This window comes from Leopardus geoffroyi, chromosome B1, assembly GCF_018350155.1.
Source record: "Leopardus geoffroyi isolate Oge1 chromosome B1, O.geoffroyi_Oge1_pat1.0, whole genome shotgun sequence".
Lineage (NCBI taxonomy): Eukaryota > Metazoa > Chordata > Mammalia > Carnivora > Felidae > Leopardus > Leopardus geoffroyi.
Genome location: NC_059327.1, coordinates 190,764,771 through 190,788,664, shown reverse-complemented (window position 1 = coordinate 190,788,664; position 23,894 = coordinate 190,764,771). Strand labels below are relative to the sequence as shown.

At 36.9% G+C, this 23,894-nt stretch overlaps 1 long non-coding RNA gene across 1 annotated transcript in view; it reads left to right on the top strand.

Moving 5' to 3' along the window:
* LOC123596129 overlaps positions 1 to 22,649 on the top strand; it is a 282,406-nt gene extending 259,757 nt beyond the window's left edge. Inside the window, exons 2-3 of the long non-coding RNA XR_006711549.1 lie at positions 10,058 to 10,142; positions 22,505 to 22,649. This is a non-coding gene — a long non-coding RNA (uncharacterized LOC123596129). The remainder of the gene's footprint in view (positions 1 to 10,057; positions 10,143 to 22,504) is intronic.
* The last annotated feature ends 1,245 nt before the right edge of the window (positions 22,650 to 23,894 follow it).

Genomic DNA, 23,894 nt, shown 5'->3' with positions numbered 1-23,894 from the left:
GCATGAGAAGGAACATTTTATCATTAATATTGTTTAGATTTGTCAGTGTATGGTGATAATAAAAAACAGACTGATGGTTTTCATTGTTGTTTTTTTAAATTCTGGACCTATAATGCATCACCCCTCTTTTCCTGCATCCCGAGGGGCAATCGCTGCCCAGTCATCAGTGCACCTGTATGTGTTAGTCAGGCAAAGCCAACTGCAGTGTAGTTCTTTAAAGGCTTGGTTTCATGCAGTCTTTTAGAAATCTAGGCTCTTTATCCTGTACCTCTGTACCATACAGGTCCCGTTCTCCCTATTCAGCCTGAGGATGGTGAAAGAGAGAGCATGAAAAGCATCATGTAGGAGATTTGACTGGTCAGGCTTGTGAGTGGCATCCATCAGTTCTGCTCAGGAAGATGGCACACATCACTGCAAAGGAAGCTGGGGTATACGGACTACCTCTGTACCCTTGGGGATAGGGAGATCATTGGGTTTTGGTGAATGCAAAGTACCTCTTGTTACACCCTGTGCCCACACTTTGTTTGCTCTCTGGGCTAAGCTGATGAATAGGATCCTGGCCATGGTGGATGTCTATCAATCATGCATTTGGCATAACATTTTGCAAGTCCTTATTGAAATATGAGCACTATTTTTCTGGCAATCAAACTTTTCTAATGCTAACTCCCTTGAATTATCATTATCAGAAAAACTCAACTTACTTGTTGATCATTTTATAGTTTGCAGATAATTTTCACATCAATTTTCTTATTCTAGCTTCACCATTAGCCTATGGATGGTCAAGATCTATTTCTTTTCCCATTTAGTACATGAACCATCGACACTCAGCAAGGCTAATGGTGTGTCCTCCCTTCATCAAGTAGCTGACAAGTACTCTGAAAACAGAATTCTGTAAGGGGATATATGTCAGACACTTTCTAGTTAACCAACCAATATTCATTCATCCAGTTTCTTTATAAAAACCATTCTCATTTCATTCAGATTTGCAGCAGATGGTAGTTTTATGGCAGCTCAGGGCAATAAGTCGGAGTCCTTTCTAAAAAGGGACAGGTAGAGCTGATTCCGCCTTCTCTTTTCTTCTTGCATTGATCAAAGGCTATTGATGCTTACAACAACAGACATTTATTTTCCCATAGATCTGGAGGCCAGAATTCCAAAAACAAAATCCTGGGCAGGACCATGCACCCTCTGAAAGCTCTAGGGGACAGTCCTTCCTTGACTCTTCCAGTTTCTTGTGGCTCCAGGCTCTCCTTGGTTTGTCTGAACAACTTCAGTCTCTGCCTCCACTTCACATGCCTTCTCCTCCCACCTGTGTCTTATTTTCGGTTAGGTCGTACAGAGGCAGTTACCGTCTTTGGGATCAGGACCCACCTGGGTGATATAGGATGATTTCATCTCCACATCCTTAACATACTGCAAAAACACCTTCACCAAATAAAATCACATTTACGGGTTCTGAGTGTTAGAACGTGTACATATCTTTGGGAGAGCTACCATCCAACTGGCTACACCGTGTCTCCAGTAATGGTTGCCCATTATTGCTGTAACAAAGGACCACAAACTTAGTGGCTAAAAACAAAATGTGTTTACTATCTTATAGTTCTGGAGGTCAGAAGTCTAAAATTAGATGTCCTTAGTGTATCCCTTTTGGAGGCTTTAGGAGGGAAAGTGTTGTTTTGCCTTTTTCTGCTTCTGCAGGCTGTCTGCATTTCCCTGGCCCAAAGCCCTTTCCTACATCATCGCCAACCATCGTTTCCATCATGTATCTCCTCCAACTAACTACCTCCTTACTGTAAGTGCTCTTGTGATTATGTTAGGACCATTCATATTATCCAGGGTGATCTCCCCACCTCAGCGTCCCTAACTTAATTATATATGCAAAGTCCCTTTTGCCATTTGGGGTCACATATTCACAGGTTCTGGGGATTAGGGTGTGGTATATTTGGGAGGCCATTATTTAGTCTGTCACACCTACACCCTCCCCACCCCAACCAAAAAAAAAATGTGCATTGAATACATCAAACTTTGATGAATTAAATTAAGTTCTGGAGTTGACCTAGCAAGGGATGTTGGGATATGAGGTAGATGTCTCATTCTGTATGGGCCAGGGTTGATGCTGGTGGACGTGGTGAAAATGCCCTATTCCTCTCACAAAAAAGCCAGCAGTTGGGATTACCAGGGCTCTGGTTACTGACCTCTGATATTTGGCTTCTCCTACTCTTAGAGCGATGGATTTTAATTTGCAGCTCTCTCCCTTGTGGGAAGCTTAAAGCACTCTCCAAGCATTTGGCTTATTAATCTTCATAATATCTCTGAACACCCCTGTGAAGTTATCAAAGGGCAAAGGAAAGAGCAGCAATAATTATCCTTATTTCACAGACAGGGGAGATTGTGACAGGAAAGTGATTCAATTAAGTTCTCTAATGAGTTGTGGAGAAAGACACAGAAACGACCCAGATCTCCGGAAAAGCCCATCCATTCCTCATCTCCTGTACCACTGTTTCACTTTTACAACTTCCTGACTAAGGATTTCTTAAAAGCGTGGTCTGGGCTTTCTGGCAGGTGAGTTAGTGAAACAGATGTGCAGGCTACATTCACTTGTGCATATCTGCCTGTGTCCAGTGTCGCTGCCTTGGAGGGGAGGCTTGAGAGCTATACATCCCAAGGTGGATGAGGCCAGAATGAACCAACTTCATGCATTTGCATGAAGCTTTGTGGGTCTAAGGTGAGCCAGGCTTCAAAAACCTTTTCTTTTTTTTTTTAATTTTTTAAAATATTTATATTTGAGAATAAGAGAGACAGAGCACAAGCAGGGGAGGGGCAGAGAGAGAGGGAGACACAGAATCCGAAGCAGGCTCCAGGCGCTGAGCTGTCAGCACAGAGCCCGATTCGGGGCTCAAACTCAGGAACTGTGAGATCATGACCAGGTTGGTCATAGCCCAGGACAGATCTTAACTGACTGAGCCACCCTTTAACAGGCTCCCCTTTAACAACCTTTTCTAAAGGAAATTCTTGGAGATCATTCTGCGATGGGAGAACAAAGGCCTCTGTCAGTGATGTTTCCCCATTCATATTCCTAAACCAGGCACTGAATCACATTGATCAAAAACTCTGTAGTGTGCTCTTTCCTTTCAAATTCATCCTTTGCGCTGTAAGATAATAGCACTTTTCAGATTTTGTGTCAGGCAAAGAAATTCACCAAACTGAGGGCAAAACTCTGAGAGATTATGGATGAAACAGTAGAGAGCAGAGACTGTATAGGATCTCACGTTGTTAATCTCCCTTCTTCATTTCCCTCAGCTCCTGTAGGTGAGTTTTTTGCAATCCAGCTCAGGTATCCCTCTATTCGTGTGTCTTTAAGTTATACTGAAACACATGCGATTTTCTGAGTATGCCATACATTTTCTCATTTTATTTCCTGTCTGTGAAATGCATTTCTCTCTTATACCTAATTCTCTTGATTCCTATTCATTCTTCAGTTTATAGGTCATTTCTGTTTAGAGTCCTTCTCTTTCTCCCTAAGACTGAATGACAGATATCCCTACACTGTGCTCTATGACACCTAACATGTGTTCCAAAAATATTTGTTAAATGAATACTAAGTGAAATGTTCCAACATTTTTTAAAGTTAATATTTGAGATACACTTAAAAAGAATCATCAAGCAAAGAAAAACAAAATAAAAAGCAAAGACGAACCTCATCTAACACATCCGTAGCCCGTTATTCTGGAATCTCATTTCTAGGAAATTTTCTTAAGGAAATAACCCGAAATTCAGAAATAATTTTGGCAAGATGAGATTCATGGTAGCATTATTCAAAAGCATAAAAAATTGAAAACAATATAAATTGTCAAATATAGAAGCAAGGCTATATTGTGAAAGAGATTTTATTCATCCATTAAAATCTTCCAATAAGAGTTTATAATAACAAAGAGAATAATTTTACAGTAATGTTACGTGAAGAAAGTAGGCTATAAAATTGCATACAATACCTAGTAAAAATGTATTTACGAAAAAAAAATCCAAACAACCACAACTTGGAGTAAGGAGATAACAGTGGAAAATACTCTGCAAGAAACAGATACCAAAATATTGGGGTAGTAGAGCTATGGATAATGATCTTTTATTTTATATTCCTTAATATATTTTAAAATGTGATAAACTGGCATAAAAATAAGTTCATTAAAATATTAGTACTTTATAATAAAAATCCCTATATTGACAATTGCTACAAAATATGTACGAAAAAATCCCCATACCCGTATAAAACCAACTAGCAGTAACACCTAATTGTATTTAAAAAAGGCATAAATTCATTAAAAGTGTAAAAATTAATGAGTTTTCTTCTTTCCTGGAAGGACTTGAATATTTCTTTTGCAGTTCAACTGGCAATAGATTTAACATTCTCATACTCAGGACAATTTCTTAATTTGCTTGTAGTGGACCTATGTTGTTGTTGTTGTTGTTGTTTTCCTGCCCGGGATTCTTTCTGTGTTCTTTGGCATCCTGATTTTCTCTTGGGGACCACTTGTGCTATATTTGTAACCTCTGGGGTTTTCATGGGGATGGGCACAAGACTCAGGTCAGTCAGTCATTTTATTTTATTCCCAGCAACAGGAATTGATCCAGAAATGGGATAAGAGCCAAATCAGGTTCATGTCAGGAATTCTTAGGGTTTTGTTGAATTTCCTACAATCACCAATACCAGGAGCTGTAAGATTAGAGCTGCAGGGTCCTGCCTTTGCCAACATTGGAAACAACCTGCTGGAGAATGATGCAGTCCCAGAGAACAGTGCTGAGAGATGGAGAAATGGATGGTTAAAGAAAGATTAATAGACAGAGAGAGTCAAAGTGAGAGGGAAGAGAATTCCAGTTATTTTATTTAATTTCTTGGATCCATTTGTGTCTGGAATAACTTGAGACACTGCATTTTCTATTTATGTTTAAACTCTCTTGAGTTACATTTCTATCCTGTGCAATCTGAAGAATCCTAATTCTTCATTCTTATTCAAGTGCCTCACAGATTTGTTCCTTTTCTTCTACCCATAAACATAGCATCTGCAGAGAGAATCAAAGGAAAAGGCAAGTGTAAATGTTTCAGTTGGGGAAACATCTAAAGAGCCAGCCCACCTTGTTAAGGTAATGTGTCCTGTGCCATTTTTTCATTGAGGTCCTTGATCATACTTGACTGCTCCACAGTCACCTGCTTTCAGCTCACAAGTTCAAATACATGGAACACCTTAGATTTTTAGATTTCTCAGCTATAATAGTGGATTGAATTCTTAGCTCTTTGTATTTTTCTTCTTTCACAATTTATATTTTGTACCATCAGTAGTTTTCAAAAATATCATCTTCAAAGAGTTTTGATTTCTTACGATTAATTACATAATTATAGTATATATTTTATTGAATTTTTATTGAGATATTTACTTTAGCATCTCTTAAACAGATTCTTTGTCTGCCATATCGTAGAGCTCTCCCAATGTTGTTATAATTTGTTGTCTTGAAATGTTTGTATACAAAATGTTTTTATTATCTTAACTGGAGGTTAAATGAACAAAATATCTTTTTTTTTTTATAAAATAAATATTTTCCACATTTACTTATAGAATTAAATGGTAATTATCAGAGCTGAAGATCTGAGAATCTTTATTAGTAAAACTAAATACTTGATTCTAGGCTTATAGATGATGAAAGGAGAATAAACACCCTTTTCGCTGAGCCAGTGAGATGCTGCTAAGAACTTAATCTGGGTTTTTCTTTTCACTATGCTTTTTCCATGAGATTTTTTCAATTAGTCCCTTGAATAATAAATGACTTCTCAGTGAAACACCAAAATACCAGATAATTTTCCTGCACAATTTTCAAAAACAACAACAACAACAAAAGAAAAGAGAAAAATCAACTCTTTCTCCTGGGACACTAGTTGGAAGGTAGTATGGATGCAGCACCTGGGTGACCAGGGGTAATGGAGTTTATAATAATTAATTCACAGCAGCTATTCTCTAGTGATCAAAGATTGAATCATATGCAAGTGTGGTTTTAATTTCCTCTTTTAAATGAAGAACAAGCAAAAGTATAAATCACGTATCCAGTTCTGCCATAAATCTCATTTGTTCCATTGCTTGCCGACAGTCTGAAAGAAATATTTTATTCCTTGCATTCCTTGTCCATATCAGTTCATTATATTTTATTCTTTCCAGTAATAAGTAAGCGTAGGACATGCAAACTCTGAAGTCATTAGCAATGATTTCTCTCCTGCCCCCAAGATCGACAGTGGCAGGCAATCAGACAAGGAAACAATGCTGGTGTCTCTATACATTGGAGTTTACATTCCAAAGGACACAAGATACATGCACTACTACATGTGAGGGGCATCTTGCAGTGATTTGTGCGTTGTAGTGAAAAAAAAAAATAGTCTCCAGCAACCTCTGGTTTTAGAAGATAAATTTTCCTCAATTCTGAAGCTCCAAACTATCTAGACATTAAACTCTTTGAAACACCAGTGCTTTGGAACTCCTTACATCCACCCATAGGATTCACTGACAAAAAGCTAAAAAGACAGGAAAATACCCTAAGCTTATATATTTTTTAACCTTCTAGAAACCAAGCTTTTCCGAAAGGTTTCAGATGCTTCAGATACCAAGAGAGAGTCAGGACTTTGAGCCAAATTTGTGAGATGTTTTATTTTCTCTCACAATCCCACTCTTCCTTTGAAGTTTTGCAGACTTATATATAATTTTCTCTTTGTTTATACTTTCAAATGTTTGATATATTTTTGTGGATTCATAGCTTTTGCTAGGGAAATGGCTCTGCTTGATGTAATAACCTAATAGTAGATAATACAGATGATTTTCCTCTTCCTCTCCAAAATAACGGTTTTGCCCCAGTTACATATTGATATGCTGAATTAGAAGTATAACGTTCCAAGAATAATGAAAAACGTATGCGAGATGTCTTTAGTCTTTTATATTTAGACCAGTTTAATAGAGAAAAGTATTAGAATTTTGATCAGAATGTGGTGCAAATTTGTGTTTGTTAACCATAAATTTTAAAGTAAGATTATGACTCATCTTGAACTTGTAAAGATACATATTTTTGTATAATATCCCCCAAAGTCATAGCTCATCACTTTGTAAGCAGGGAAATAACTTTCAGAAAAGGAGTCATGGATTGCAATTCTAATCTCTATTTCTTTGCTACATCTTATTGTGTAAGTCATTTGATTTATTAGCTTCTTTGGCTTTCTCTCAGAGAAAATAGTCCTTTCTTCCCACTTACTCTCAAGGAAAATGTTGAACATCATGGACATTTACAAAGATAATACAGTTTATTTGAAAGAACATCAAACCAAGAATAAAATTGTCCAGGCCAAATTATTTAAAGTTATCCTCTTCTGGGGGATAAGTTTTTCAATAAATAGTCACATCTCTGGGTCTCTGTTTCCTAAAGTATAAAATAAGGGATTTTGAGTAGTGGAAGTCTAAATTTCTTCCAAATTATAATAAAATAAAGAGCTTTTGGTGTTTTCTTCTCTTCTCCTTCTATGAGAAGCAGGCCAAAGTAAACTTGAGATAGGAAAATGCATGTATAGGATAAAAGATAAAAATTATGATACTGTGTAACAGAAAAAATATGCCAGTGCTTTGAGCAACACACACAACCTTTTTGGCCACCCCCCCCCCCCACACACACACAGGTAGCTGGTACAACCTTCCTAATTATTTTGTTGTTGTTATTGTTGTTTTTGTTAGGTAACATTATTTGTATTTTACAGATGAGGAAAATGAATCACAGAGAATCAAACAGAATAGTTTGGCTAAAGTCTCACAGCCAATTAGTGTCAGAATCCAACTTGAAACACACAGGCAGTTTGGCTACATAGCTTATGCTCTTAAACTCTGAGCTATAATGTTAGTTTTCTCACTGAAATGTGATAGTCCAGGATCTTTATAAATGTGGTAAGTTCTTACATTGTTCAGAGATACCTGAAAGACTACCTCTGGCCATGAACAGAACCTCTGTAGCGATAGCTTGCCTTCAAAGCATAATCCCAGGAGTCCTGTCTCATCATTATACCTTCTTTACAAAGAAATAAGTTGCTCCTAATGACAGAGCCACATGTTGGTGGAGAATTATCTGTGTGTTTTGGTTTGTTGCAGCTAATTCATTGTAGTCATGGGAAATGGTCTCTCTGATATTTGCTATACTCTAATTTCCTGAACAATATGTCCTTTTCTCTCATGTGTCTCCTCTGGAAGGCCTTCCTGAGGTTTCCTGCAGTATTGTAATTCTTGTGGATTTTGCAAAGTGGTTTTGTGACGTTTGAGACTAGAGGCAGAGTAAGAAAATGTTAACCGCTTACTTCCCTCATCAGAGGAAGGAACAACTTGAATGATGACACCAATAATAAGAATGATAATAAGATGGGAATTTTTAATCCATATACAATCCAGAGTTGAAGTATTTATTTCCATTTTGGAAAGTTTACTTTAGCAGTGGTATAATGCATTGTAGGGGAACAATACTTATTAGGAAGAACCAAGTCGGGGAATGCAGCAGTAACCCATGTGACAAATGATAGTGACCAAATTGATACGATGGTTAGAGAAATGGGAAAAAACATTGTTGACTGAACTGGAGAAATATTAAAGAGGTGATTTTGCTGAAATGGTGCGATGGCTTGTGATGGGGGCGGGGGGTGAGAGAGAGAGAGGAAGTTGTTAAAGTAATACCTACATATCTAACTTCAGAGTTAGGAGGATTGTGGACAAATTACTTCCCGCCTTTAGCTTCAGCTTCTTCATATGTGAAGGAGACATACCTACCTGGTGAGCACATTGGAGCATTCTAGGGAAAGAGCAAAAGCACCAGAACAGAGGCAGAAGGAGGTAATGCTCACTGAAAATATTATTTAAGAGCCATTGGCAAATTATTATTTTACCATAGACTTGCAAAATGTGTAAGAAGCCTTGACAAAACAGGTGACAAGATGAACAAAATGCACCGGGACAGGAAAGTGTATTACCAATTCCGATTCTTTTCTGGAATCTTAAAAAAAAATTTTTTTTAATTGATTTATTTTGAGAGAGAGAAACAGAGCATGAGCAGGGGAGGGGCAGAGAGAGGGAGAGAGAGAGGATCCCAAGCAGGCCCCACACTCACAGTGTGGAGACCAACACAACACTCAATCCCATGAACTGTGAGATCATGACCTGAGCCAAAATCAAGAGTCAGACACTTAATGGACTGAGCCGACCAGGCACCCCTCTTTTCTGGAATCTAAACAGCCAGAACAGTAATAGTCAGAAGTAATTTTAATTTTTTTCAAGTCTACTTATTTATTTTGAGAGAGAGAGAGAAAAGAGGAGGGGCAGAGAGAGAGAGAGGGAGAATTCCCACCAGGCTCCCCACTGTCAGCATGGAACCTGATGTGGGGCTCGAACTCATGAACCATGAGATCATGACCCGAGCCAAAATCAAGAGTCTGATGATGCTTAACTGACTGAGCCACCCAGGTTCCCCAGAAGTAATTTTAATTTATAGCTCTTTTGTGAGAGAATTAGGCAAATTATAACTAAGCATACTTCTCATAAGAAGGAAAAATTTGAGAAATCCTATGTGTTAACTCAACACAAGACCATGCTTGTCACCAAAGTGGGCAAGGGGGTCTCAAATTAGATATGCTTCTGGAAAGACCCCACCCCTCACCCCCAGTATTTACAATCCAGTCATCAATATCTGTGTGCAGAGCATTAGAACTCTCATTCTTCCCTCTGTGTCTGTAGGCTGGGAGGCAGAAGAGTCACAGGGTGATAGCAGAAGGTATTTGCTGAAGATGGCAAAGCCTTCGTTGGCCGAGGTCTCTAAACACGTTTATAGAGAAGACCACGTGTGCCTAACTGCTCACCTACCCACTTCTATTACTTGTGAAAGACGTAAACCTGTAGAATGTTAAATTACTGAAATTCTAAGGTGTATTAAAACAGCTGGTTTTATTTTAATACAGTATACATTTCACTAATTTACTTATTTTTCTGTTTGCCCCACCCACCAGGAGCCCGTAAGAGATGGAATCCTTGGTGCTGTCACTAAACAACCTGGAGCAAAGCCAAAAGTCACCTACCTCCAGACATCTTTCTGTACGGGAGGAATATACTCCTATTTGTTTAAGCTACTATTACCTGCATTTTTCCTTTGCTTGGAACCAAGAGCCTTCCCAGCTGATAACACCATTAGTGAGGCTAACTGAAAAGTAAAAGTCAGTCTCAGATGTGGGGCTCTGAATGACAGTTCTTGGTCATGTCAAGCAGAATTTAGCTCCTTTGTGTGAGCGAAGCAAAATGAGGTTTATTCAAACAGGAGGAGCACTTATAAAAGCTTTGTTGCTTTTGTGGAAATTTAGCTTTTTCATCAAAATGCTTGCTATGTTTCTATATGACAATCGTAAGGTACTTGAAAGTAAATTAAAAAAAAACTGGCATTTTATGACTTAGTTCATTCTAAAAAATGTTCTGCCATTTCCTTGGCTGTGATAGAAATTTTGTTTACATAGTCGTCCTCTTTCTGTGAGAACCGAAATATTGGCCAAACACAATAAAGTGTGTGCTTAACATCGCTAATGTAAACACTACATGTAGCCCTGTTCCTTTGTCAGAAATCAGATGGATTAAGACTGGGATAGAAATTTAAATGTCATAAGTGTATATTCAGAAAGTTACTTTACTTTTCTTTTTTAATCCCAGTATCAGTTTATTGAGATGTCACTAGCCTCTTTCTCTTGGGGAAAATAAAAATAAAAAATAAATAAATAAAAATGGGAAACATTTCAGTTAGTTGATTTTTTTTTTCATTTGAATTCAGTTAAATGAAAAACAGTGATATTTTCCCATGCCAGGCAAGTGAAACTGGAAAGATTATGTAGAATAATCTATCACGAAGTCAAAAGAGCTTGGGAATTTTTTTGTATGTTTTCTCACTGGTGGAAATGGTCCCTGAAGCTAACACAAAGCTTTAAACAATTAAGATTGCACTTCTGAATCAATGTTAGTTGAGTCAGAAAATTAGTTGTAGTAACACTTTTCTTTTGGACATAAGATTAATTTATTATAGAAATGCTTTATTAATTAATTCATTTATTTATTTGTTAATTACCTAGCCTGTTTATTACCATTTTGTTCACTGAATTAACTAATACTACCAAGCACTCACTATATGAACATTCTCTCTAAATAACAACCTTGCTCTAAAGAGAGAGTTTAGGGTTGCAGGAGGTATAATGGTTTTGAAGTCAGACATTCCTGAGTCTGAAGTCCAGCTTGGCTCTGTGCTTGTTCCGTGACCTCAGGGAATTTAGGTAAGGCATCCACACTCCAGCTTTCATCTTCTCCTAATGGACGCTACAGATTTGATTCAAGGATAAGGTGAGATAGCATATATAAAATGCCTAGCTCAGTTTCTAGACCGGAGGCAGTTCTGGATATGTGTTCTGTTCTTAAAGAGTTGACAACATAGTCTACCACACAAAGGAGGTATGCATAGAACAGTTGGGGGGAGGGGTTGTGCAGAAAAGGAAGCATGGAAAAGATGACCTATGAACTGAGTGTTGATAAAAGGGTCTTATCTGAACGTGGAGAGACGTATGGGTGTATCTTCTGTTGCCCCTTTAGGAAGGAATATCTTCTTGCTTCTCGCACAGCAGCAGAGTGATGTATTTTTTTCAGTATTAACTGCACATCAGCTTCGTTAATGTACTGGATGATTTGAGTTCTTCCTTATTATCCCTCATTATTTGCTGTCTTGCCCAATTTAACGTCATCCATCTGAAAGCTGGAAAATTGTGTTTAGATTCTTTTTCATTGTTGTTTGGGTTAAGCAGGCTTGAAAGTGTTGAATCCTTAATGACCCATCTTCATTATGTGAGGAAATTACATAATGCAGTGTACCAGCTTGGCATTTAACCTAAATTTTAACTGCATTATTTAGCCATTAACCTTATGTTTCATGTGACCCCCCATTCTTAGGATGATCAGTAGAGGCTCATGTGTGCATTATTGTGGGATATATTAAATTAAATTCAACCAAACTTCCCAAGGACCTATCATGATGGGCCCAGATATTTCATATGTTCTTCTTTTTATCCTTGAGCCCTACCGTGCTACCCAGTACACATCAGGCACACAATAAATATTTTTTAATGAATAAATGCTAGGGGCTCTGAAGGATACCAGTATGAATAGGATGGTATCCTTATTCTAAATTTCTAAAATGATTATGAAGGTGTCTTAGTTGGTTTTGCTATAACAAAAATACTATAAACTGGGTGGCTTATAAACATCTAACATTCATTTCTGATAGTGTTAGAGACAGGGAAGTCTAAGACAGGGTGTTTAGTGAAAGCCTGCTTCCTCACAGAGCAGGCTTCTTAGTGTGTCCTCACATGGCAGAAGGGTCCAGGGAGCTCTGTGGGGTCTCTCGTATAAGAACACTAATCCCACATATGAGGGGTCCACTCTCATGAACTGAGCACCTCCCAAAGGCCCCCCTCCTATATCATCACAATGAGCATTAGATTTCAACATGTGAATTTAGAGGTGGGAGGGGGAAACAAATATTCAGTCTGTAGCAGAGGGCTAATTAAAACAGAATAATTCCATGTGTCTGGTTATATATGAAGGGACACAAAGTAGTAATAGGAACTAGATGAAAACTAGTAATAGGAAGGAGATGACAACTGGTTGGTAAATGAAAACCAGAAGACCGTGCAAAAGGAAATACTGGAGAACAGAGTAAACATGTGATTGAGGAAACGATTCTTTGAGGTATACCTGTACAATTCAGATACATCAGATACATCACTGTGTTGTCCGTGAGAGAAACGACCATGCCTATCCTATATGTATCCTTCCCACACTATGCAGGCATGAATAATCCCAGACATGTGGTATATAGTAAATACTATATAGTTTGTATATAACATAGACTGGATTGATTGATAAGATTAATCAGCTTCTATGAAAAAGATGGGCCTATCTAGTAACATTCATTGCTGTTGTTATTTATTGTGGGTTTTACAGTTAAAGAGAAATTACACAAAGAAAAATTATATTTTGTGTGGTATTGCTTAGTGCTCAAATGGAAACTATCTCAAACTTTCCATGTAAGTTATAAGGTTAAAGTGTTTGGAGTTGGAAAATTTGGTTTCATATTGAGAACCATCACTTTCTAGCTATGTAAGTTGAGTAGGCTATCTGCCCTCATTTAGCCTCCATTTTAGTATTACTAAAGTAACAGTAATGACCTCTACCTCAGTGGCTGTTTGCTAATTAAGTAGGATTAAGGTTCATAAAGTACTTAGGAAAATTTAGACCCTTGGTGCTTAAAAAAAAATCACCTTTTTTTGTATCAGTTAAAAGGCCTTGGTTTCCAAGTAATAGACATATCTAGCTCAGATTAACTTAAAGAATAAAGAAATTTCTTGGCACATATAATAAAAGCCCAGAGAAATGTATTTCAACTTGGGTCATGCAGGAAATCAATTCTTTCTTTCCACGCTGACTTTAATGAATTGGTTTTATGTGCTGTCAAGTTAGCTGTGGTTACCCTCATGGCCCAACATAGCTGCATCGGTTCCAGACATCACATGTAAACATAGTAGTGGTCAAAGACATAAAGGGACTGTTTTTCCCAGTATCTCATTCTTTTGATAAATATTTTCTAGAATAAAACTCGTAGCTGTGTTTCCTGTCTCTTTGGCCAGAAATGAGACATATTCATGCCTATAAGTTATTTCCTACCAGGATGGGATTATTTTTATTAGTATGGACAATTCATTTGGGATGGAATAGATTTTGAGGAGTCAAAAAATGTCACTACCATAAAGTATGATTTTCTAGCTTGGATTTTTATTTTATTTCAAAAACCTAGTAGCCACTCTTGAATTTTTTTAAGTAGTCCAAAAAGAGGAAAATTTTCTAATGAAATAGTTTTCAATCTCATGTGAAGCTCATTGACTATTTCTTTCTATTCAGCAAAAATAGTCAAGTGTACATATTCAACAAGGAAAAACAATCTTAGCTTTGTAAACTTCAGGTAAGCACTCAAAGATAAAAACATCATATTGAATCTTGTAAATAATTCTAATTACAGCAAATGAACTACACCTTTTTTTTTTCAAATTTCTTTTACAAAAAATCCACTGACTCTTGAGTGGCATGTATTTTTCATACGTTCTTTACCGTACATATATTTAATTTTTATGAAGTAGTTTTCTATTCCATGAAATTGCATTTAACCAGAGATGAAATAGACATTTTGAATTACCCCCAAAGAGACATGACATCATTGAATGGTCAAATATCGATTTAGTAAGTTCTAGCAGTGTTTCAGAAGCAGCGACCTGCATGCCAACCATTAACTCACGTTGTATGTTCCCTTTATACTTTTTAGAAACTTTTAATGGTATAAGAAAACTCCACCACAGGGCAATGCACAGGAAATCATAATTTAGTAGAGATATTATCTTAAAATGCTACTTACAATAGATATATAAAGCTGTATGAAGAATTTGACCTTTTATGAAAAAAAAGCAGAATACAATAAGCAGGAAGGCTTCCCCCTAGATCTCAACATATTGGCCTATTTTTCCCAGATGTTTTTATTTTAGTGACTTTTTTTTGTTCCACATAAATGACAACACTTTTCTCCAAGTGTAAAAAGAATGAATGTTTATGGAAAAAAAATAGGTTGTGAAACATTACATTTGGCATTTCTGTTCAGTGCCAAGATTTAGTGATGTGGTGGGAAAGTTACAAATTATGAATGTGTTCATTCCATTGAATGACTATAAGGTTTTCCTTTTATGGGTGAAGTTTCCCATTTCCAATTTTATCTTTAAAACTTTTTTTCAGGCAATGTGCCTGTGTAAACCACACAGCCCACTCAAAACTGCTAATGATTTACGTAACTCCCAGATGTTTAAAAACATGTAGGAAAAATTAAAGTAGCAAATCCAAACAATTAAACCACTAGTATTGTGACCATGACATTCACTGGGAGGCTCTTGTATTTCTTGGTGAGTAGCATATGTTTGAGATTGTAAACTCATATTACAGCTCTTTATAACTCAGGATCTGCCATGACATCTTGAGATCACAGAACAAATGCTGGTTTTGCGATACTCAAATTGAACAGCAGTTGAAATAATAGGTGACATAACAGGAAAAATAAATACCAAAAATACTACTTTTATGGACCTATATACAGTGTACATGAAGACTATTAACCACCCAACACATTTTTATGTTCTCACATACAGACAATCAAGACAATAATAATTATCTGGGATTTTACATTTGTTTGGAAATCTGACAATTAAGACAGGTTTTCAATATTATTTTTACTCAACTCAGTTTAGGATTATAGATATACATAATTTGCTTGTTGTAGGGCAGTTGCAGATGACTGCTTTTGTAGGTGGAGACCGAGAAGGGCAGTAAATAAGGGGTGACAAGTGAAAGTTAATTAATTTTTCAAAAAGCAACTCCTCAACATTCATGTCAGTGTTGCAGCATTCACAAATATTGGAATCCCTGACTCACAGTAATTAAACACATAAGAGAAAGAACCATATAAACCGACCACCAGTACATTCATTTCAAAAGGGACATTCCTTCCAAATGACCAGAGTTACTGTCTCTCTCATCCAGAAAATTCCCATCCCAGTTTGTGGTTCATGGGAAACTGGATTACTGTTTCAAATGTTGCTTGGAAAGCATGGAAACAAAGTACAGGCAAGCGGTGGGTTGGGCCAGATGAGGAGGTACCACTCTAAGGCAGCTGGTAAACAGGCATCTTTTTTTTGGATATTCTGTGGCTGGCTGCACTTGTTCACTGTGAGGTTCTTTGGAGTCTTTCTCTGGCTCTTCCGGACAATGGGAGTCTTTCTCCAATACAAACCATTAGTTTTCCACTTTCAAATTTGAGTCACAATCCAGTTATGTCACTCAAATGATCTCTGCATCACTTTTAGTAGCGTTGTGGATGTTCCCGATGGTTTTAGGTACACAGTTACAATCTCAGTTTACTGCCAGATTTGCCTGGTGATGATATTCAAAGTCTCAGAGAACCCCTTTATTTGTTTGTTCACTTACTTATTTGCTTATTTATTATAAGGTACCTCTCCCAAGATCCTCATATTTCTTATTCGCGGTAAAGCACTCATTTACTCTGTTCTCTAATTGTGCGTCTCTTTGTTCTGTATAATAATGCTGCTGATGATAATTAAGAGCTACTGCCTAATTACTAGTAACTCAAATGTCACAACAACTCCGGTACTGATGGAGCCAGGATCTGAAATCATGTTTGTATAGCCCAAAGGTCTATGAACTAATTACTAAATAAACAGAAGTAAACAAAATTGCCATTAAACCTAGAGTTATATATAAAGGTAATGATAGTAAGCAGTAAATATGCCAAGAATTAAATGAATCTCTCTTTACTAAGAAAAGTAACTAAATACTAAATAACAAATTCACAGTGGAAGTGCCACTGGTTGCTTCTTTCAGCTTTCTGCTGAAAGTCCCAAATGCAAAGCAACTTCAGGGAATGGTGTATAGGATTGTTTCCAATCCTTCATTACATGAATGGTATGAATTGGACCTTCTTTCTCTCTCAGTGATTTTCTCAACTGTCTCTTACTGAATAATTTTTTTTATTCCACATGAACTTTATTTCAAATCTCTCATTCTTGTTGAGCCCCCATATCTCCACTGTTACCCTCTCCTGTTTAACAGATAATCTTCGGGGTCCTGGGTGGTTCAGTGGACTGTCTGACTTTGGATGAGGTCATAATCTCTTGGTTTGTGAGTTCCAGCTCCAGGTCAGGCTCGCTGCTGTAGCACAAAGCCTGCTTCAGACCTTCTGTCCACCCCTCTCTCTGCTGCTTCTTTGCTTGCTCTCTGTCTCTCAAAAATAAATAAATCTTAAAAAAAAAAAAAGTAACAGTTAATCTTGCCCCTGTTTATTGTCCGTACAAGTACAAATAAATGGTAAGGGACCACCTAAGTACTCATATTCTATCTAGAAATTTCAACAAATGAGTTTTATTTCAGAATTCTAAAATGATTTTAAATAATCTTGTTGAACCAAAGAAAATACACTCTATAAATTATGAGAAGTAGCGATTGTTCAGAATATTGGAATAGACAAATAATATAAATGTTTTTTTTTCAAAAAGGACATTAGGATATATTACAAAAAAGATGAAAAGTTTATTACTAAACCTAGGTAAAAATGGATTTTTTTAATAAAAAATTTTTATTTAAAAAAATTATTTTTTAATAAAATCCATAAAAATATGGATTTTATTATATATGTACATTTCATAGGTAAAGTTTTGTTTTGTGCCTAAGTGTTACATTTAAAATTTTTAAATGTATTAAAAATTTTAAATCATGTATAAAAGTAAATTATACCAAATTTGAAAAATACAATGAAGTGCAAAGCAAAAAGTAAATAAATATAAAGGAAAACAAAGCAAACATACAAACCCCACCTCAGTATGTTAGGTTTATTCAGAATTGTCCACTGCTCTCTTTGCTAATGTTACCTTGCAGAGTAGACTTTTCCAGACCACTGACTTTGGACTGGTGTACGTGACTTCTTTTGGTCAATGAAATATGGGTGGCTTGGGTATGATGCTCTAGCAGAAGCTTTAGAGGCAGTGAAGATTTTTTCCACACTTTTTGGATTCTTGTAATGCACATTTGGGGTACATCATTGGAATCATTTTGCCCTCTTGTGTCATTGCCTTCCACCAAAGGAAACCCCACAAAGAAAGCTCTCTTTCAGAGGACATTTAAACCTGATCTGTAGACTGAAGCCAAGCTCAAGGGAAACCACCTAAGACCAACGAGACCATGGAACCTGAGGGTATTTTAAGGTGCACCACTCAACCTTTTTGTAGTGTGAGCCAGAAGCACATACTTGTTGTAAGTTACAGAGATTTTGTTTTCCTTGCACATATGCTACTGAATATTGACTAATGCATGTAATACCCCATCTCTTGCCCCTTCACCAAGTGGGATGGGTAGGGAAGAATCATTGTTAAATATTTTAAAGTATGTTTATAAAAAACTTTTATTGCTTATATCCTGTATGGTTTCAGGTGATATCTTAAAATGCAATTTTCTAGGCTCATATATAATTTAATATTGTCCATGACAGGACAGTTTCATAAAGCACATTTGTAATGGGTGCATATTATTTCATCATATGAAGACCCCAATTCATTTAATCATTCCCACATTGTTAGAACATTAGGTTGTTTCCAGTTTTTTTTTTTTTTTAATTTTTTTTCAACGTTTATTTATTTTTTGGAGGACAGAGAGAGACAGAGCATGAACGGGGGAGGGGCAGAGAGAGAGGGAGACACAGAATCAGAAACAGGCTCCAGGCTCTGAGACATCAGCCCAGAGCCCGAGGCAGGGCTCGAACTCACGGACCGCGAGATCGTGACCTGGCTGAAGTCGGACGCTTAACCGACTGCGCCACCCAGGCGCCCCGGTTGTTTGCAGTTTTAAATGGCACTAGAATAAGCATCTTTGATCTTTTCTTTTTTCTTTTTTTTTAATTTTTTTTTTCAACGTTTTTATTTATTTTTGGGACAGAGAGAGACAGAGCATGAACGGGGGAGGCGCAGAGAGAGAGGGAGACACAGAATCGGAAACAGGCTCCAGGCTCTGAGCCATCAGCCCAGAGCCCGACGCAGGGCTCGAACTCACGGACCGCGAGATCGTGACCTGGCTGAAGTCGGACGCTTAACCGACTGCGCCACCCAGGCGCCCCGCATCTTTGATCTTAAACTTGTATTTATATTACAGATAATAAGGATAGGAGAGACTCTTAGAATGGAATTAATTTGTCAAAACAAGTACATATTTTAGGTTTGCTGATGCACATTGTTTTTGTCATCCAGCAATTTTGGACCAATTCACCCTTCACTCCCCAATACACAAAATTTCAATTTTGTTGTATTCTCATTGCTATTAGGAATTGAAACTTCTAAACATTTCCTAATTGTATAGGCAGAAATTGCATCTTGTTTCAATTCAGGTTAGAATTTAATTTTAAAATATTGAATTATAAGCATTAAAGAGAAAGGACTGCTCATCAGGAGTCAGGCTGCAATTATAGTGAATAAGTTATGTGACATTAATTTATGCCACACTGACATTGTTTACTTTGGAGGACAGCATCACAGAAATGGTATGCAAAGGAATTCTGGAGGCATAATACATTGGCATTTCAAAAAATTATTTTACAAAGGCTCTTTGTGAATAAAATTGAAAAGATATATACTTAAGAATATTAGAAATAGGTGAGTTTGTAATAGATTAAAATACTGATTCAGATGTGGTTCTACCAATAACTGGAGAGATTTTGAAAATCTAGTTTGAGTTGTCACAATTATTTAAAGGTGTTGTAGGCATTTAGTAGGTGGGGGGGGTGCCAGGGATGATATTTTTCTTGTGTTTTATAAGACGGTTCTTTACAAAAGGAGCTTACCCCAAATGATGAGCACAATAGACTACAACATATAAGTATGGGGTCAATAACAACATAGATAATCTCTGTAATGTCTATGGAGTCTTTTTCCTTGGGTCCTGTCTCTCTCTCTCTCTCATCCTTTTCTTCTTTCTTTCTTTCTTTTTCTGTTCTCTCTCTCTCTCTTTCTGAGTGCATGCAGCCCCCCACACACATACATACATGTTAAATATTTATTTGTGAACTCATTTAATGACTTGAATGGGGATAACACTGCCATGAAGTTCAAATTCATGAATAGCAAATTCAAGAATAAGAAAGAAAGAAGCCAATGTCTTGGCTAAAAAACTAAATTCCAAAATATTATAAAAGACCAACCGCTAGAAGTATTTTTAACAGGAAGAAATTTAAAACAGAAATAGTAACTTAAAATTCAATCACAAGAGTTGTATGGCCAAGAGTCAGTGAAAGCCTATTAACTTCCAGGAAATCAAGAGGTGTAGAAATTGACTATAGGCCCTCCCAAAGATTTGAAAAAGTTTTACGTGGAATGTCTTGAAAACCTATCCACTGCCCTCTGTCCCCATTTCTACCAACTTTGGCCATTGTATAACAGCAATGGCTTCTTCTTTTCCTCCATGTTTTAAATCTCATATCAGTGTCTCTTACAGTCAGACCGTAAGCTATTACCCAACTAGCCAGGAAGTCAGGGAAATGTCGTTTTCAGATTTCAAACCCCTGTGATACTATGAGAATACAGAGGGGAGGCAGTGGTACTGAGATGTCAGTAGTCAATCTGGCACACTAGGCAGGATTTCCAAATTCTGTATATTTTCACTTTTATTTTTGCTCCTTGAAGCATAGTATAACTGCACCATCTGTTCCAATTTATTTTTCTTCCTTAATTACATTCGTGCTTCAGCAGAAAGACTATAATAAAAGATATGTTCAAGATAGAATGCAGTTTCAGAGATATAACTATGTTGAAGGTATATGTAGGATGGGGAAGCCACTGTAGGATCTAGCTTCTGAAATCCATAATTTCAGCAACATTAACCACAGGAGAGCCTAAGTAGAACACTGGGATGTCAGGTGGCTAGAAGAGGGACAATGCCAAAAATACAAGCATAGACTTACTAATGGTTATCAAGAGCAAGAATGAACTAGCTGGCACTGGGCGGAAGTCAGACAGATTCATGGAGAGCATGTAAAGTGAGAATTACAAAAGAAGGAACAGAAGGGTGAAGTTTATTTGGTATGGACAGGAATAAAGGACTTCTCAGGTAAAGAGAAATTATCAGGAAAATTAAGGATGTACACAGGAACACTCAGATAATTTTTTTTTTTAATTTTTTTTCAACGTTTATTTATTTTTGGGACAGAGAGAGACAGAGCATGAACGGGGGAAGGGCAGAGAGAGAGGGAGACACAGAATCCGAAACAGGCTCCAGGCTCTGAGCCATCAGCCCAGAGCCCGACGCGGGGCTCAAACTCACGGACCGCGAGATCGTGACCTGGCTGAAGTCGGACGCTTAACCGACTGCGCCACCCAGGCGCCCCAAGGAACACTCAGATAATTTTATTGGATGCAGTGGTACAACCGTAGATATCCTTTTTCATAAGACACTCCTTAGCCATTCTGTAAGTGTGTGGTGTCAATGTTATAAAACTTTCCCTTTCGTTTTCCATTAGTTTAGTGCTTTTCTTTTTTTTAACTCAATTCATTCTTTAACCTATTTTCTATTGACATATTGCATTCATTTCCCTAGATTTCCAAATTCTGGTCTTCAACATTCAGCATATAATAAGTGGCATTTGTCATAAATACAAAATAATGTCCATAATGTGTTCCCTAATGATTCCATGGGTCATGATATAGTTCATAATTACAAGGATGGAAGAGATGTCAATGTGTTCACAAACTTTGATTCTTTATGTTTTAGACCAATACTTGGCAAAAGGCCAGAAGGTAAATATTTTAGGTTTATGGGGCCATACATTATCTTGCAACTACTCAATTTTGCTTTTGCAGTGTAAAAGCAGCCAATGACAATGCATAAATGAATGGGAGTGGATGTGTTTCAAGCAAATTTTTTTTTTTTAACTGAGAGTGAAATTCAAGTTTCGTATAACATTCATTTATCACAAAATGTTATTCTACTTTTGATTTTTCAACCATTTAGAAAAGTAAAGATTCTCAGCTCTCTGAGATACAAAAACAGGCCACAGGCTGGATCTGGTCAATGAGCCAGAGTTTGCCAACCCCTGCGTTTAACCTATATATTGTCCTATAGTATCTACTAGCCACATATGGTTGTTGATCACTTGAAATGTAGCTAGTGTGACTGAAGAACTAGACTACTTATTTACTTATTTTTTACTTTAAATTTCAAAAAAGAAAGTCATTAGTTTAGCTATTATAAAATTTGGAGCATTTGGAAGAACTTGGGTTTACAAATCTACATTCTAACTACAAGTTTTATGAAATATAAATAGCAATAAATATTTCTGATTAAAATTTAACATCTGAATTTAAATGTCCTGAATGTGTATAAAATACCAGATTTTGAAGACTTGGTATGGAAAAGAATGTAAAATGTCATTAATAATTTTATATTGAATACATGTTGAAATAATAAAATTTTGAATATATTGGTCTAATTCAATTGCTATAATTGAATAAATTTGTCTAAATAAAATATATTATTAAAAGTGCTTTTATCTGTTTCTTTTTACATTATAATGCAGCTACTAGAAAATTTACAATTACATATGTGGCTCACGTTTTATTTCTATTGGACTGAACTGCTCTAGACATACAGCTAGGTTACATTTCCTGGCGTCTCTTGCAATTTGGTGGGACTATATGACTGAGTTCAGGTTGAAGGAATGTGGGCAGTAGTGAAATAGGATACTTCTAAGCTTAGTTCATCAATATTTCCATGCTTTCTCTTTTCAGCCTCTGCCCAGTGAATGTGGAAAACTCAGAAGAAAACTAGGAGGCATTAGAGCATGCTACACAGAAAAATGGAGGAAGCTTGAGTCCTGAGAGATGGTGTAGGGGCCAGCTGGCCTGGAGAATGACCTGACCCAATATCCTTGCTTTGACCTATATCATGAGTAAGAAATAAACTTTTATTATATTAAACCACTGAAGTTAGTATATTGTTTTTACAGTATATACTTTGCCTTAAATGATCCAATAAGATTTTAAAATTCCCGTGGGAGCCAAGATAGAGTACACGGGATGGATTTACCTCTCTACTTTAAACAATTACAAAAACTGGATAGTCTATGAGAGCCATTTTTAGACTTAGAAAACTGGAAGCATGGGGCTATGGTCTCCAAAAAGGGAAATAAACAAATTAAGCCCTATCTTTGAGGGGGAGAGAGAACTCCAAAGACTTACAGAGGGGTCTTCTCAACAGGCTGACCAATACTGATCAGTGGATGTATGAAGGAAACTTTGTGAGAACTAAGAAAGAGACATCTACAAGAAGTAGACAAAGAAAATTCTAGGGGCGCCTGGGTGGCGCAGTCGGTTGGGCGTCCGACTTCAGCCAGGTCACGATCTCGCGGTCCGTGAGTTCGAGCCCTGCGTCAGGCTCTGGGCTGATGGCTCAGAGCCTGGAGCCTGTTTCCGATTCTGTGTCTCCCTCTCTCTCTGCCCCTCCCCCGTTCATGCTCTGTCTCTCTCTGTCCCAAAAAAATAAATAAACGTTGAAAAAAAAAAGAAAAAAAAAAAAAAAAAAAAGAAAATTCTAGTGCTCATGATGTGATGTGGGAAAATTTGTGTTTCCATCAATTCTAGTCAAAAGATACAATAATAAATGAGATTCGAGGTAGAATTCTCAGAATGGTATTGCCTTAGTCATGAGACTAACTTAGTTCTAGGATACATGCTGCTCTGGACCCCATTTGAAAGCCTCGAAATAATCTAAATGAGTCAAGAAACTTACCAGGGTAGAAAGACACAATAAAATACTATTTCAAGGAATATGGAAATATCCACTAACCAACAATATAAAAGTTATAACCCCAGTATTCAATAAAAATTACCAGATATACAAAGAAGCAGGAAAATATTACCCATTAGCAGGAAAAGAAATACTTAGTAGAAATAAACCCTGAAAAGAAATAAGTAAGGGGACTAGAAGATACAGACATTATGACAACAATCAAAATGCTGTGGTTGTTTAATAAGGTAAAGGAAAACATCACCATGAGAGGGAGAGAAGTAGCAGATGCAAAAAATCCAATTGGAAAATCTAGAGGTGAAAAATAAAATATCAGAAATGAAAAATACACATGTGATTTACCCCATATGAGGTATATCAGGAAAATATTGT